We start from the raw sequence: 16485 nt of genomic DNA, 5'->3' as shown, positions 1-16485 counted from the left end.
ATGTTCAATCATAGCCTTACCTCAGGCTTTGTCCCCACTGAATGGCACACAGCAGTGGTTATCCCACTCCACAAAGGGGGGAGCCATCATGGACCCCGGGAACTCCCGCCCCATTAGTCTGATGAGCCTGGTCTGCAAGGCTATGGAGCATATCATCATGGAACTTATAAACAATGACATTGGTAATCTCCAAACTCTGGACCCTACCCAGTTCGGGTTTGTAAAAGGCAGATCATGTCTCCTAAACCTGATAGACTTCCTTGAAGCAGTCACCAAAGCCGTAGATGAGGGTAAGGTGGTTCACACAGCCAGTCTAGATCTCGCTAAGGCTTTCGACACCATCCCCTACTCTGGAATTATAGACAAACTCACTAAACTAGGTATAAATCCCTATGTCACAAGATGGGTTGCCAACTGGCTCACTGACAGAACCCACACTGTGAAAGTTGTTCTTCTTTCAGCTTTTCCCGGTTAGTGGTCGCCACAGAGGAACTCCAGTCCGCTAATGATTGGCAGTAGGTTTTTATGGTGCTGAGATGCCAGCTCGACGCCCAACCTTCAATGAAGGCACACTCATTCACGCATGTCTTTCGAACGCCACTCGACCTCGGGGAGGACATGCAGACTCCACACTGTGAAAGTAGCAGACTCTAAATCCAACTTCAGACCAGTGACAAGTGCAGTACCACAGGGTTCAGTCTTGGGTCCTTTCCTGTTTGGTATCTTCTTCTCTGAAGTACAGGCCAACACAGAAGGTCTTTGGCTAATGAAGTTCACAGATGACTGCAAACTAGGAGCCATAATCAAAACTCCAAAAGATGTGGACATCCTACAAAAGGACCTCGCTGAGACAGATGCCTGGTGTCAAAGCCATGGCCTTGAGCTCAATGCCAAAAAGTGCATTGTCATCCCTTTTGGTAAAAACTCAGTACCCATGAACTACCACATAGGTGGTAGTCTACTTAACTCCAAAAGTGTGATAAGAGACCTTGGAACATAGGTGGACAGTAGTCTCTCCTTTGATAATCACATTGCCACAGTAGTCAGGAAATCCTTCTATGTGGCACACCTCATCACAAAAGGTTTTTCATCCAGGAAAAAAAGAGGTCATTGTTCCCCTCTACTTGTCACTCATTAGACCCATTATACAGTACAATGCCCCTTTTGGTATGTACCTCACAAGACATCTACAACAACTGGAAAGGCCACAGAAATACCTCACAAAGAGGATTACCAGCCTCAAAGATATGCCCTATGCAGACAGTCTCAAAAAACTGCAGCTTTACTCCATTGCATATCGCCTACTCAGAGGTGATCTCTGCCTAGCACACAAAGCTATGTCAAACCCAGAGCTTTTAGACATGCTCCACTTAAAGAAATCCTAATCCCTACGAGCTACAAGCTCTAGGGACCTAAACCTCGTCATGACAATAAACAGAACATGCTGGAGGGATAGATTCCTGTCCCAGAGACTTCCCATACACTGGAACAAACTATCTATCTATATCAAACAAAGCTCCTCATTAGCACTCTTCAAGAAAAATCTTGATGATTGGATGGGAGATAGGAAATTCACCCTGGGGATCACTTTTGTGGCTCTACCCGACAGTGGCACAGGAAAATAATTTTCTTGGGTGGCGAAAGCCAGGGTACCTTTGGCTAGGCTTATATAGGCCCTAGGGCCAATAGCCTAGTACCTACCTATGAACCACAGAGATTATGGGTCTATATATATATATATATATATATATATATATATATATATATATATATAGTAGACCCATAATCTCTGTGGTTCATAGGTAGGTACTAGGCTATTGGCCTATATATATATATATATATATATATATATATATATATATATATATATATATATATACACACTCCTTTCCCAAAGGTGTATTTCAAAGTGAATGACATCAGTAGAGATGCCAAAGTAGGGCATTTGAAATTGTAGTGAGTATGACTGGCCTAAAAAGCATTGATCCCTACACAGACAAACACACAGTTGCCACATCTGGGATTAGAACTCCTACCTAACTAGTGCATCACACTACAGCATTACACAGTTATAGGACATGCCACAGAGATTACTGGGCTACTACTTCCCAAAAGGTGTATTTCAAGGTGAAGAAATCAGCAGGCTTGCTATAGTAGGGCAATGGGGAGTGCAGTGTGTGTGCATGGGCCATAACCCATTCATCTAGAGGCAGACACACAACACTCAGGCACACACAGGTTTATATTCCACAGGTACATGTATACAACTGCTAGATGACTACTGACTTGTATAGTCAGGTTACACAATTAGCACAAGCACCACAGACACTATAGTGCTGAGGAATACCAGAGGCAAATGTCTACAGTGATTGACATTTGCACATCAAGTGGTTTTAGTCATTTGGATGTGTGCTGGGTGGGACATGCCTCATGATGGAAGGCTCTTTATCATTGTTACTCTCTTCCACACATCTATGTATGTGTATTTTTGGCCTGTTATAGTGTGTTGTCCTTGGATATATGTGTATATTCCTACTCAATCTGTGTGCAAAGCATGACTGGTGTGTACTGAGGAGTGTATGCACTAACATCTGCGACTGTCAGATATGTATGGTCCACTGTTATTGCCAGACATGGGCTTCATTTCTGTAAGTGTGGGAGCATGCCCAGTATGACCTTCTGTATTGAATGTGTGAATCCATTCCAGGTAGATTGTACTCCAGTGCAGGCTTTTGTGTTCTACACCTACAGCTAAAAAACAGTTTCTGCAGGATATCTGTAGATTGGTTGACAATATGGGGTCAAAATGAGCAAAGGATAGTGGGTTAATGTAGGTAATTGTGTCTGTGCTGCTTCTGCTACATGGTTCTGGTGTTAGCAGAGATATTCAGGCATATGTACTGTTATAAACTGTAATGTTTTATGTCATCAAGTACTGTCAGGTATACATATTTGCTTGCAGTGATGCCCTGGGGAACACAGGGTGAATGCAGCTGTGTCCAATATTGTGGTCAGCAGCCTACATATTCTTGCACAATCATTCCATTCTGGAGGGGAAGATGCAGACACTTGCTGCTGGGTCTGTGTAAATAGTTCAGCACCTCGGTACAGTGGTGGGAGAGGATCCCATGCTTGTACATCCATCAATGTGACAGTATGGCCATATCCTGGTGTGGCCATACCTCACAGCTGTACAGATTCACACAGGTTACCCAGAGGCAGGGGTCATAATTCTGGACATTGCCCCTTCACATTGTGGTTTATGAACAGGTTTGTAGCCACCCATTCTTGTGTTTGCAGCCAGGGATAGTATGTGCACATGGCCGAGTTTCGGACTTCACACACGCCATGCTGCCCGTGCTCCCACTGCTCCCACCCCCCTTCTATTATTCTATCCTCTTCCATACATTATGCAAACATCTGATATGTTCCCTGTAGTTATCACCTCACCCCAGCAGTAATTTGGTGTTGGTCCACAGTTCACGCAGTAGGACATGGTGAACATGTTACTGTGATTTGTCCACATGGCCTTGCATTTGGGTTCTGTGGACTGTGTTATGTTGTTATTTGGGAGTCCATGACATAACATACATTGGCAGTACAGGTGAGACGCAGGCCTTTGGCAGAGGACTGTAGGCCATTTGGAAGTGATGCAGGCCAGCAGTAGCAGGCTGTTGAATTCTGTCACTCCTACAGTCCCAGACTGCAATACACTATATTCCCCCTGGGTGACAGGGTAGGTGTGCAAGGTGTTCATGCCAATACTTTCTGTCAGTATTGATCCAGTGGTGTGGATGCTGGCAGGATGCTGCTTACAGCTAGAGACACACCTCCATGGGACACCTGCTCTGCATGCTGCAGTCTTTCACTATTGCCATACTCAGATGCGGGTCATATTGTACTCATTCCCAACAGCAGGGATAAGACTGGAGAGGTACCTGTGGGTGGTGGTGAGGTGAGCTGGGTGCATGTGTGGTATGGACACTACTTGCATCTGACTCATAGACATGCATGGGGCATTCCACCTATGCTGGCTTGTGCAGGGATATCAACTGTTTCTCAATACGTCATTCCTTTGACCTTTGTGGGCTGCCAGTGTTAGGCCAGACAACATTGGTATTCTCTACTACAAGCCCAAATAATGTATTGCAAAGCTGTATGTACAATTCAAAGGGTGTGTCCATTTGACATTTACATATTACACACTGTCTGTCTGGGGTACTTCCCCCTGTGTACTGCTCATATATCTGGGCCGACATTCATGCCATGTCCATCTTTCAGATGGTGACTCATATTACTTCCATACATTTACTATGGCTTACTGCTGGAATGTGTTTTGCTGGGAAGCATTGTGTTTGGCACTGCAGTTGTGAGAACTTGGCCCTGTCATCGGCAGTACTGGGCAATGGCCACCAGGACAAACCTCACCATGCATACATACTGACCACTCTCACACAATATACAACACATACCAACCTAACACAAACTGACCTGAATATTGTACACATGCTACAATCTATCCTGCTACCTTGGCCAGTTGAGGTAATCCATGCTCCACTGTTATTATACCTACACATACTCATTATTACATTTCTACATAGGCTTGGGGGGCACACCTGACTATTACTACATTTCTACATAGGATTGTGGGGGGGCACACCATACTGTTACTACATTTCTAAGTAGGCTTGGGGGGGCACAACAGACTGTTATTACATTTCTACATAGGATTGTGGGGGGGGGGGCACACCTGACTGTTACTACACGTCTACATAGGCTTGGGGGGCACACCTGACTGTTACTACATTTTTACATAGGATGTGGGGGCACACCTGACACTTGTACACATTTGCTATGACTGTACTGGTATTTCAGGTACTACATTTTATTCTGTATTCTAACCTATCATGCTGACTAGAGGTATACCAGTGTACTACAGTTCTTAGGTTTGATTCACCTACATTTCAGTTTTTGACTTCTTACCCTTCAGAACAAACATCCCACTGCCTCACTTGTAGTCTGTCTGTGTAGGTCTGGGGGGGATGTTCTCCATAGCCATCAATCAGAGGCCTTAGCACAGCCTTTGTTTGTGTTTGTCTATGCCTGTTCTACTGGCTGAGACTGTTGTTGGATATGTGAGCCTCCCTGAATGGCATGTGTGTGTCCTATTGACACACATGTGGCCCAGCACATTTCCTTTAGTGAGTTTTGTCACCTTGCCTAGTACTGGCTACTTTGGTGACACCAGTATTTGTTACAGATCTCATGCTGCCAATATAGGTGTCTAATATCTGCTGGCATCCCATTCAGCCACCTGATTTCCTTGCATGTTCGCATCCATACCATCGATACAAGTAACAACACATAGTACTCCATTCAGCAATTGGTAGGAAGAGTGACTTATCTTGTGGCTGTGCCAGTATTGTGGATGGTGCTGGAGGGCTGACTGTGTCAGATGCACATAGCACACTCCCTATACATGGTTAAGCACAAGTAGTGTCATGTTTGGCAACCTTTTTACTGTATGTGTGAGTCAGAGAGAGGTGTCATTACCTGGGTCCCTACCATGTTAGTGTATGTGCTATGTGTTGCCTCTTTGCCAAGGCCTGGGCATACTGGGCACACCTCCTTCTGCCTACTGGGGCAGGCTCAGGTTGTTCTTCCACTGAGTCACTCAGTGCTTGTGCAAGCCTTGGCAATGGTGGGGGGCTATGTGGCCCTGCCCCATGCTGTTCCTGCTGCAGGTGTTTCCGCAGGATCATATTGTGAAGCATGGCACATACATGTAGCTGGGGAGTACTGCAAGGCTCCACCGGATGTGTCCAGGCGTCAGAACTGTGACTTGAGCATCCCAAACACACTGGTCTGTGCGTGTGCCTCATTATGGAGTTCTTGTTCGGGTGTGTGTGCATTTCTGACGGGTGTCATCAGCCACGGCTCCAATGTGTTAACAGCATCCCCCACTAGGTGACCGTAAGGGATGTCCCCATTGGCAAATCTCTGGTACAGCTGGATCAGATGCCAGATGTGGAAGTTGTGATAGCTTCTAGGGCAGCCAGCACACACATTCATTATAATGCCCTGGGCATCACACACAACCTGGCAGTTGATGGAGAGGAAGCCCTTGTGGTTGATGTAGACCCTACCTCGCTCACTGGGTGGTGCTTTGATGCATATGTGCATGCAGTCTATAGCACCCACTACCTATGGGTATTCTGCTGTTTGGTGGAAGAGACGCACATTGCTGGCCAATGCCTCATGGGTATTGGGGAAATATACGTGCTCACTGGCATGTGCTAACATGGCATCCAGAAACTGGTGGAGTACCCTGGATGCTGATGCCTGTGAGATCCCCATATCCCCAGTTGGCCTTTGGAAGGTACCTGTGGCTAGTATTCTCAGGCCTACACATACCTTGGTATCCACTGGGATGGGTTCCCCTCTGTTAGTTCTGTGTGTGAGGTGTGGCCAGCACAGCTCAACAATTTTCTGTAGGAGGTCCTTGTCCACCCTATAGCGCTCCACTATCTCCAGCTCGAGTAGCCCCTGGTAGGTTACCCTGGGTCTGTACACTCTTCTCCTTCTCCTCACTGTGGGTTGGTCAACAGCATTCCCATCCTCACCACCCTCAGCCTCTTCCACATGTTGATGTATGATAGCTGCTGCAGCCCCTATCATTTTGTTGCTTTTGTTTGTTAAAATTTCCCAACTTGTGTACACTGGTGGTGTAGAGTATGTGGAAAAAAACAGAGGGTAAGGTGTTTGCATAGTTTATAGTGGTGTGCTGGCCTGCTGCCTGTGTAATTGTCTGATTCTGATACATTTCACATGCCAGCTATGTTAGTTATCCTTGATTACCTTCCTACTGCTGTTTTCCCTTCCCATTGCCTTCCTGTTTAAGCCTGGGGGTGCAACACGCAAACACAGTGCTCAGATGTGCACAGAGCTGCTATTTCCTGGTTTACTTTTTTTTTCCTTTAAAACACGGTGCGCTGCACACACCCGCTTAGGCAATGTAAAGAGTGCTAGGCAGCCTCAGACACACCCCCTTGCTTAGCTCTGCTAAGCTAAGGGCAAACCCGAGTCACAGATCTCCAGTAAGCTTACAGTATGCCTGACACACCCCCTATGATGTCAGCTAACTCTTAGACGTGCACCATGCCATTCCGGCACTTACACGGTTGGGTGCTGGCTAGCATTGAGGGGAAATCTGGGATTCAGTATCATTCTCCTCATTTGCATAGGATTGCCTACTAATGCATAGTTACAGGTCCCACACTGAGCCTTCACCCTTAGCAACCACTATTCACTGGCTATGTTGTCTTCTGCCTGCCATTGAGTATAATGGCAAAATAGTGATTCTGGATAAAATGCTTATTTCAGGTTTTTTTTTTTTTTTTCTGCCCGATCCCATTAGCGCACCGCTGCCCTAAGCTTAAACAGCCGAAATCGGCTAAAAAAATAAGTTATTTTTTTATTTTGGCAACTGTTTTCCATGCCAATGGCCATATATTTGGCCATTGGCATGCTTTACACATACTTATACACCCTTTATTTGGAGCTGTCATGGCTCTGTTTTGTAGTTTGCAGAAATGTACTTGTTTACTAACAGAGTTAATTTCTGCACACTACACTAGTCCTGCACGGCCGGCTGACAGCTTCCTGGATCACAAATTCACCTCATTTGCATGTTTTTCACCTGCAAATGGGGTAATTTTCATACAAGGCCCTGTGTCCGTGCAGGAATAGTGCAGGTGCACTCATGCACGTCCATGGAGCTTATTCCTGGATCGCACAGCGGTTACATTGCCTCCAGCAGCTCCTGCACTATTCCTGCATGCTGTGCAGAGCTTGCTGAATCCAGGGGACAGTCTTGAGAAATGCTACTCCTTCTGTTTTAAAATGGTATGCTTGGTTAAGAATCAAAATTTCTCTGATGATTTAAAAGCTGAAATTCTGAATGCACCTTTAAGCTCTGAATTGATGTTTGGGCTCTCTGTTGCAGAGATTCTCAAACAGTGGGATGATGGAGGCAAATTAATGCATGAGGTATCTAGGATGCTTCGTGTACTCAAGCTCCCCCCAAATGAGGTGCCTATCTTCAAGGGGGAAAACAAATAAAAGTTCCATCCAAACAAAAATCAGCTATCCAAAAGGAAATGGCAGGAGGCTAATTCTTCAAAACCAAACAAGAGAGGTTTCTTTCTTAAAAAGGATCAACTCCTGCAAAGGAATGATGATGCCAAGTCACAAAACATCCCCACCCCCCTTCTTTTTCTTCTTCCTTCCCAGGCTCTCTTTCAGCCCTGCAGTCTGACTGCAAATAGTCTCAGACAAATGAGTTCTGAGAATTATTTAGAGTCAGTACACTTGGCAGTGGATAGAAAATCCTCCCGTTTTCAGGGGAAATACCCTACACCCACCAGACCTGACATAACTTTTTCCTCTAGTGCTGCATCACATGGTAGAAGCAGGGTACAAATAGCCAATGCCCATGATCACAACATTTTACTCCAGAATCTTTATGGTACCAAATAAGGAGCAGTCCTGGAGGACCTGTCCTAGATTTGTCCTTTCTGAACACTTTTGTAAAAATTCAGAAATTCAAATTTCTCTCCTTATAGCTGGTCCTAGCATAGCTTCCAGACCACTGTTTCATGGTGAATGTGTATCTCAATGAGCTTGTCATATTCCTGTAGCTCCCAATTTCAGGGCATTTTTAAGATTTGCTATCTGGTTTACATTATCAGCCCAGAAGGTAATGCATAAAACTATCTACTGCAACTCGAGTGTTTACAAAGTGCCTAGCCCCAGTGCCTGCCTAATGCAGAACCGTAGGCATTCACATTTTTCCTTATTTAGACAACTTACTGATTTGTGCAGGTTTGGTATCCAGGTGCTTGGTGCCCTTAGATAAGGTCAAATCCCTCCTTTCCCATGTGGGCATCAAATTGAACTGTCAAATGTCCTTCATTACATCCTCATATCGAATTGTTTTCCTGGGGTGTTGGATAGGTAAATCCAAAGGGTGGCCTTTGTACCAGAAGACAAAGGTCTGACTTATCACAGTATCTTCTTGGTTTTCTCTCTTCTATACATGGCATCAGCAAGTGAGTTCTTCAAAATTATAGGCCTCATGTCATCAGCGATCCTTATGATACCACTAACCAATCTACACTTGACAAAAATTCAATGGTCTTGAACAATTGTTGGACCCAGCACCTTTCTCCCTTGGATTTCCAGGTACTGGTACTGAGATTTGTGAAAGAGGAACTGCAGTGGTGGATGGATCAACTGTATCTGAACCCAGGGCTCCCTTTCTCTCTTTAGACCCCAGACCAATCTGTCCAGATGGACTCTTCAGATTTTGCGTGGAGAGCAGTATCCATGGAAGTTCATGTGCAAGGCTTGTGGGTTCTCAGGACACATCAAAACACATATTCATTGCCAACATCCATTTTAGGTTTCATGCCTTAAAAGTTCACCACTTATGGTCTCCAGGTCCTCTTCTAGTGGTCCGGGACAGCACTACTATAAAGTGGTTCTTGAACAAGCAAATGAATACAAGGTCATACCCTTTTTTCTGGTTGGCAGTGATGACCTGGGTGCTAGCTCTACAGCATTCTCTCATACATTCTGTCAGAGCAAAACACAATGGCAGAAAGTCTAAGCAGATACTGGACAGACACTCATGAGTGGAAGCTCCATGTAGAGGTCTTCCAGGACTTGATACAAATGTGGGGAATACCTCTTCACTTCCTTTTAAAACAAAACTGAAAAAAATATATGTTCAAGGCATTTTTGCAGCCATGCTTGGAAGAAAGGCGCTTTATCGTTTCCATGGTCAGAAATGTTCCTGTATACATTTCCACCCTTTCCAATGATTCCCAAGCTACTTCAAAGATTCAGAAAGAATTACCAGAGATCACTGTGGTAACCCTTTTTGGCCCAGATAAAGTTTGTGTCCCTTTTAATGGAATTGGCCAAGGAAAGTACCACAAGCTTCCACAGAGACTGGATCAGCTCACACAGCATCAGGAACAAACGGTACATCCCAACTTAGAGCAATTGCAACCGACAGCTTGGATGACTCTATTTTGATAACTTTTAGTCACTTATTCCATGAAGATATGCAGTAGATTTTTAGAGGCAAGAAAACTTGCAACTAGAAATTCTTACATTTTACAAGTGGAAGATGTTTTCTAGGTTGTGCCTGTGCAATAACAGAGGTCATGGAAGGGTTTTGACCCCATCTGTTTTGGAATATTTGTGTGAACTACTTAGAGATGGTTTGTCATATGTTTTTGTCAAAGTGCATCTTGTGACCATCTCAGCCTGTCTGCTCATAGATCCCCTCTTTTGTGTCTTTTTCTGGTCATACAGTTTATGAAATGAGCGTTGCATATAAGACCTGCTTGATAGCACAATCCTTCTCCCTGGAATCTTAGTTTTGTTCTTGAAAGGTTGCCCTTACCTCCTTTTCAACCTGCCTCTCAGGCTGATTTATGGTTCATTACGTGGAAGGCTGTTTTACTCATTGATCTGACAACTACAAGATGAGTCTCTGAGCTGCAAGCTCTTATGGTATGTCAGCCCTGTCTGATTTTCCACAAGGACAGGGTTTAGTTAATCACTAATTCATCATTCATGCCTAAAGTAGTTTCTGAATTTATTTTGAATCAAGCCATCTATTTCCCAGTGTTCTATCTTTATTGAAAAAACAAGGTAGAAAAGATTCTACATACCTTGGATGAACACAGGCAGCTCATTTACTACCGTGACAGAACAAAGCCCTTTAGGAATTCTAAACAGCTGTTTGTCTCCTATACAGGGACTGAGAAAGGTTAACCTGTCTCTAAGCAAACTATTGCACAATGGGTATCCTCTGCTATTGTTTTCTGTTACTCCCACCATGGTAACTATCTTCCAGGCAAGGTTGAGGCTCACTTGATGAGGGCTTTATCCTCTTTAATGTCATATTCGAAAGGAGTGGACTCTGGAAGCCTTCTAGAGGCAGCAACTGGTCCTCTGTTCATACTTTCACAAAGCATTACAAACTGAATTCCTTTTCTAGTTCAAGAGCAGGATTTGCTAGGGCCATTCTCCAGGGGCTCCTGGATCCTTATCCTTCCACCTCCCAGGTAGAGTAAGCTTTGGGAATCTTCACAATAACAATATGTCATTGAGCCAGTGTGAATGATGAACTTAGTACAATTGCATAATTCCTACTTACCTGTAACATTAGATGTTTGAATTCCTGTGTGGTAGGACCTACCTGCTATACCTCATATTGTGCATAGTTGAGGTTGGTTTCAGCCTCTTTGATTTGGTTTTTATATTGTAATATCATTGGTTGAGAAAAATTTCTTTCTAGATTATTCTGCCTCTGATGTTATGAGGTAGTGCCATCTGTGTCAAGGAGAGTAGTGCAGTACGTGTACATATGCCAGCCTAGCTAGCTGGAGCTTTGTAAAGAATTTTATACTGTTTGACTATCACACTGATTTGCACAGATGTTTGAGTTAAAAATATATTTGTAGAGTTTCTTGTGTTAAAAATACATCAACAGTAGGTCCTGCTGGACAGAAAGAATGTATACATGTATATTAGGTTGCAGTAAATGATCAAATGTGTATGTTTATCAGAGAACCCTGGAAGAGTGGAAAGTTTGAAATTGTGTTATAGCTTTCAGATTCTGCCACGGATTTTAGCAAAGCTGTGTGAGTGAGTGTGTGTGTGTGTGTGTGTGTGTGTGTGTGTGTGTGAGTGAGTGTGTGTGTATTCTACCAGAGTCAGGTGGCCAGAGGTGATGTCATCCTCTAGCCAGCATCTGGTTTCTTTGTAAACCCTCACAGCAGTTCTTTAGAATCTGACAGGAAACATTTCTGACAGGATATATATCTCACACATCCACACAGACAGAGAGACATCATCTAGCTTTTGCTGTGGTAAGGCACTCAGCAGTGTCACAAATGAAGCAAGTTTGGTATTAAAGCTTGTATTTTCAAGTAATAACAAGCAAAAAAAAAAAAAAAAACTGAGTATCCCAGAACCATGAGTCTAATATATAAGTCAGGGAACAGTAATTCTTTAGTTAGTCAAGGACATTTAGTGAGTATAGTTTAGTATTGTTTTCTGCATCTGTGAGAAACTATCCAACATCTTGAGAGTACTTTTGCTTGTTATTGGCACTGTGGCTGCTCCTGAATGGTCACACCCTACCATTTGCATTAGTATTAATTTTACACAGTATAATTGGATACCCTTTGTAAGAGCCTTAGGGTAGCTGACTGGTGGCAGCATGATTACCTCATAGTCTGGGCAGATATGGGAACAGTTTATAAATCTGTGCCAGCTTTTCCCAGGTGTGTATATGTATGTGAAACTCAAATATTTAAGTGTGTGTGTTAGCTACTGGGAACAGGGGCATAGAGCTCCAAAGTGGTCAGTGTGGAGTTTGTATGGGCCTAGAGAGAGAGAGAGAGTCCTGCCCCAGGTCTGGAGTGTGCTCCCTGTGTGGTCTTAAGGAAAATTGTGCTTGGTGCAAGGGGGAGCTACATCTGAAAATACTGTGTGAATCCATCTTTGGTCTTGGTGACCATCCCTCACCAGAATCAGTGGCGAGGATCGAGTCTCCTTGATCGCTGGCCCAGACTAGGGACCTGTTACATATTGGTGGCAGCTGGGTTGGATATTAATTGAACTTCAGTAGCCGGTGGGCAGTTGTCACTGAAGGTGTGTACTCTCAGCAGCCATAAGGTAAGCATACAGAGTTTCATTTTCACAACATTTTTATTTGTTTTTGTTAGTTTAGTTTGGTCTGGGAAAGCAGACAAGGATGTCAGCAGAGTATTATAGCAAGCTGACAAAGAACCAGTTGGCCAAGGTGTGGGAAGCCAAAGGACTGGTGCATGCCAATCTGACTAAAGAGAAAATGATTTCAGCCTTTGTCATAGCTGCAGCACAGACCAGCAACCTGGAAGACAACCAGTCTGGTAATGGTGATGTACAGTCTTCAGAAACAGGACAGTTTACCTTTTTCTCAGAGGACTTAATAATACATCTGGAGTTAAAGAGACTTGAATTGCAGGCCAAACATTTGGAAATAGAATCAGCAGAGAGACTGTGGCATTTGGAGGTTGAAGAGAATGACCAACTGCAGCATTTGGAGACTGAAGAAAAGACAAAACAGAGGAGACTGAAGAAAAGACAAAACAGAGGAGACTGAAGAAAAGACAAAACAGATGGAGTTAGAATCAGCAGAGAGACTGCAACATTTGCAAGTTGAAGAGAGACTGTGGCATTCTGAGGCTGAAGAAAATGAGAAATGGCTCCAACATGAAAGGGAGATGCTGACTCTTTGGAAGGGTCATGGAGGTAATGGGGAAAGGAATAACCGAACCCCAAAAACAATAAAGGTCAGTAACTTTTTTCCACAGTTTACAGAGGGTGATGATTTTGATGGTATTATTCATGTATTTGAAGGGTATGTAAACAGCATAATGTTGACCAAGGGCTCTGGGTATGGTTCCTGACCTCCCCTTACAACATGGTAAAGCTGTAACTACCATTTCAAAATTGTCTGATGCTGAGTGTTTAAACTATGATAAAGTAAAACAATGCTTACTAGAATGTTTTAAGTTAACACCTTAAGTTTACAGAAATTAAGTTTTGTGAGCATAGATGCAAGGCAGATGAAAGCATATGTGTTTATATTGCTGAGTTAACCACTTATTTTCATAGGTGGGTGAGTAGGTGTCAGGTCACCACTTTTGAAAGGCTGTCATACATTTTGGTGAGGGAACTTTGCCTGAAGACATGAGAATCTGGTTGGCAAACCAGTAGTGTAACTCTGCAGATGAGCTGGGGAGAAAAGGGGATCTTTACTTAGCAAGCAGGGCATCACTGCACAAGAAGGGGATACCCAAGCACTGCACATGGTTATAGGGAATCCATAGTGAGCAGCCTAGACTACCCCAACAGAGTACACCAGTAACAGGGGAAGCCACTAGTTCAGGTATACGGCCAGGACCAAGGGTTAGATGTTCTAAATGCAACCAGTGGGGCCATGTAGCACACAAATGTCCACTGATGCAAGGTGGGGAACAAAAGGTGAAGGAGCCAGTAAGTGGGAATAGCAGCATGCCAGTTGTAAGTTGTCAGGAGACAACAGGGGTACCAAATTATCACTGAAGTTTGTATCCTATCTTAGTGGATGGAAGACAGGCCACTGCTAAGAGAGACACAGCCTCTGACATTCTAGTAAGCATTGTGAAGTCTGCAGTGATGAAAGAGTAGTACTTGCTTGGGCAGTCTGCACAAGTCAGAGCTTTAGGAGGGACCCCATTCCAAATACTTTTGGCCAGGGTTCACCTTGACTGGGAGGGTGGAAAAGGAAGCAAGCAGTTAGGTGTGTTTGAGGATATCCCTGCAGATGTCTTGATAGGGAATGATTCTGATAATGCAGTATTTTGTGAGCATGCAGTTACACACAGTAAGGTTTGGAAACAGGCATGTTGGTCAGGTAGCCTGGGGGAGACCCAGATAGACCCCACACCTGAAGCTGAGGCTGGTGAGGTGACTGTTTCAGAGAGGGAGCTACCCTGTAGTAGTGAGCCTGAAATTGAGCCACAGATGCTGGTAGGCACTGATGTTTCCATGGACAGGGTGACTGCAAGGGCAGAGATGAATGGCAGTACTCAGGCTGACAGGCACCGCTGTCAGAAGAGACTGGACTTCCAGTGGAAAGGGAGCTGGGAAGGGTCACAAAGGTAGAATTGAGACAGGCTCAGCTTTTGGACCCTACATTATGAGGCTTGAGGGAGGTAGCTAAGGAGGCACATGATTCTCAAGGAAAAGGGGAGATTGTATATTAGAACAAAGGGTTACTGTATAGAGAGTGGACCCCCTGAGGGTAAGGTAATACTGCAGTTGGTAGTGCCCAGAGTCTACCATCTGGCACTTCAAGCCATAGCCCATGACATTCCTTTTGTAGGTCATGTGGGGATAAAGCATACCAAGAGATATATTATGCAGAACGTTTATTGGCCTGGGATTGCAAGGGATGTAAAAGGTTATTGCAGGACCTGTGAGTATTGCCAAAAGGTAGGCAAGGCAGGAGACAAGGTCAAGATGCCTTTGTCCGTGATTGAGGAGCCATTTCAGAGGGTAGCTATGGATATTGTGGGGCCTCTGAGTACCCCAAGTTCCACAGGGAAAAAGTATATCCTGGTGGTAGTAGATTATGCTACTAGATACCCCGAGGCGGTGGCTCTGTCCTTCAGTGAGGCAGAGAATGTTCCAAATGTTTTGTTAGAGATTTTAAGCAGGATAGGTTTCCTGAGAGAAGTACTGGCTGACAGAGGTGCCAATTTCATGTCAGATCTGCTAGCTTGTCTATGGAAGCACTGTGAGGTGAAGCACCTAAGAACCACCCCCTACCAGCCCTAGACTAATGGTGTTGTGGAGAGGTTAAACTCTACACTAAAGACCATGCTATGGGCATTTTCAGACCAGTTTAAGAGCAAGTGGGACAAATATTTGTCCCATCTGCTCTTTGCATACAGAGAGGTACCCCAGGAATCCACAGGTTTTTCACCCTTTGAGTTGCTGTATGAGCATAGGGTGAGGAGGCCTTTAAATTTGATTCATGATGAGTGGGAGGGTGAGTGTGAATGCCACAAGGAGTCTGTTGTGGCATGTGTCCTAAACTTTAGGACAAGGCTAATGGAGCTCATAAAGTTGGTCCAGGAACACCTGGCAGGAGCACAACTGCAGAAAAAGGACTGGTGTGACAGGAATGCTCAAGCTCAAGAGTATGCTGTGGAACAGCAGGTTATGATGCTCATTCCTGTCAGACACAACAAGCTGCAGGCAGCTTGGGAGAGACCCCTCAAAGTGGTAAGGAAGGTCAGTGATGTTAACTACATGGTAAATCTGCTAAGCAGGAGACAGGGACATCAATTGTACCATGTTAACATGATGAAGCTTTACCTTGATAGGGAGGCCCTTGTGTTGAATATTTGCAGTGTATGGCAGGTGGATGCTTCAAACTATGGGGTGGGGGCTGTACTCAACCAAGTTTCCTCACAGGGAAAAGAGCACCCATTTGTATATCTCAGCCATAGACTCCAACTCACGGTGGAATGTTATGCATCTGAAGAAAAAGAATGTCTAGCCATAGTATGGGCACTGCAGAAATTTCAGCCTGTCTGTATGGAATGAAATTCACTGTAGTTACAGAGCACAATCCCTTAACATGGCTACATCAAGCCAGCCAGCAGAATACCAAGTTATTAAGGTGGATCCTAAAGTTACAGGCATATTACATGGCATTGCAACACTGTAATGGGGGCAGCGATGCCAATGCAGCTGGGCTCTCTAGACAGAGTATAGGTTAATGTGTTCCCAGATAGGCCCATTTCTTTCAGGCAACATTTTTCCAGGGTGACTTGAAAAACTAGCTTGAGTTTTCAAAGGTGGGGA

Source organism: Protopterus annectens, chromosome 3.part1, assembly GCF_019279795.1.
Source record: "Protopterus annectens isolate FY-2018-M chromosome 3.part1, PAN1.0, whole genome shotgun sequence".
NCBI classification, from domain to species: domain Eukaryota; kingdom Metazoa; phylum Chordata; order Ceratodontiformes; family Protopteridae; genus Protopterus; species Protopterus annectens.
The sequence above is the reverse complement of the archived record's forward strand: the minus strand, read 5'-3'. Positions refer to the sequence as shown.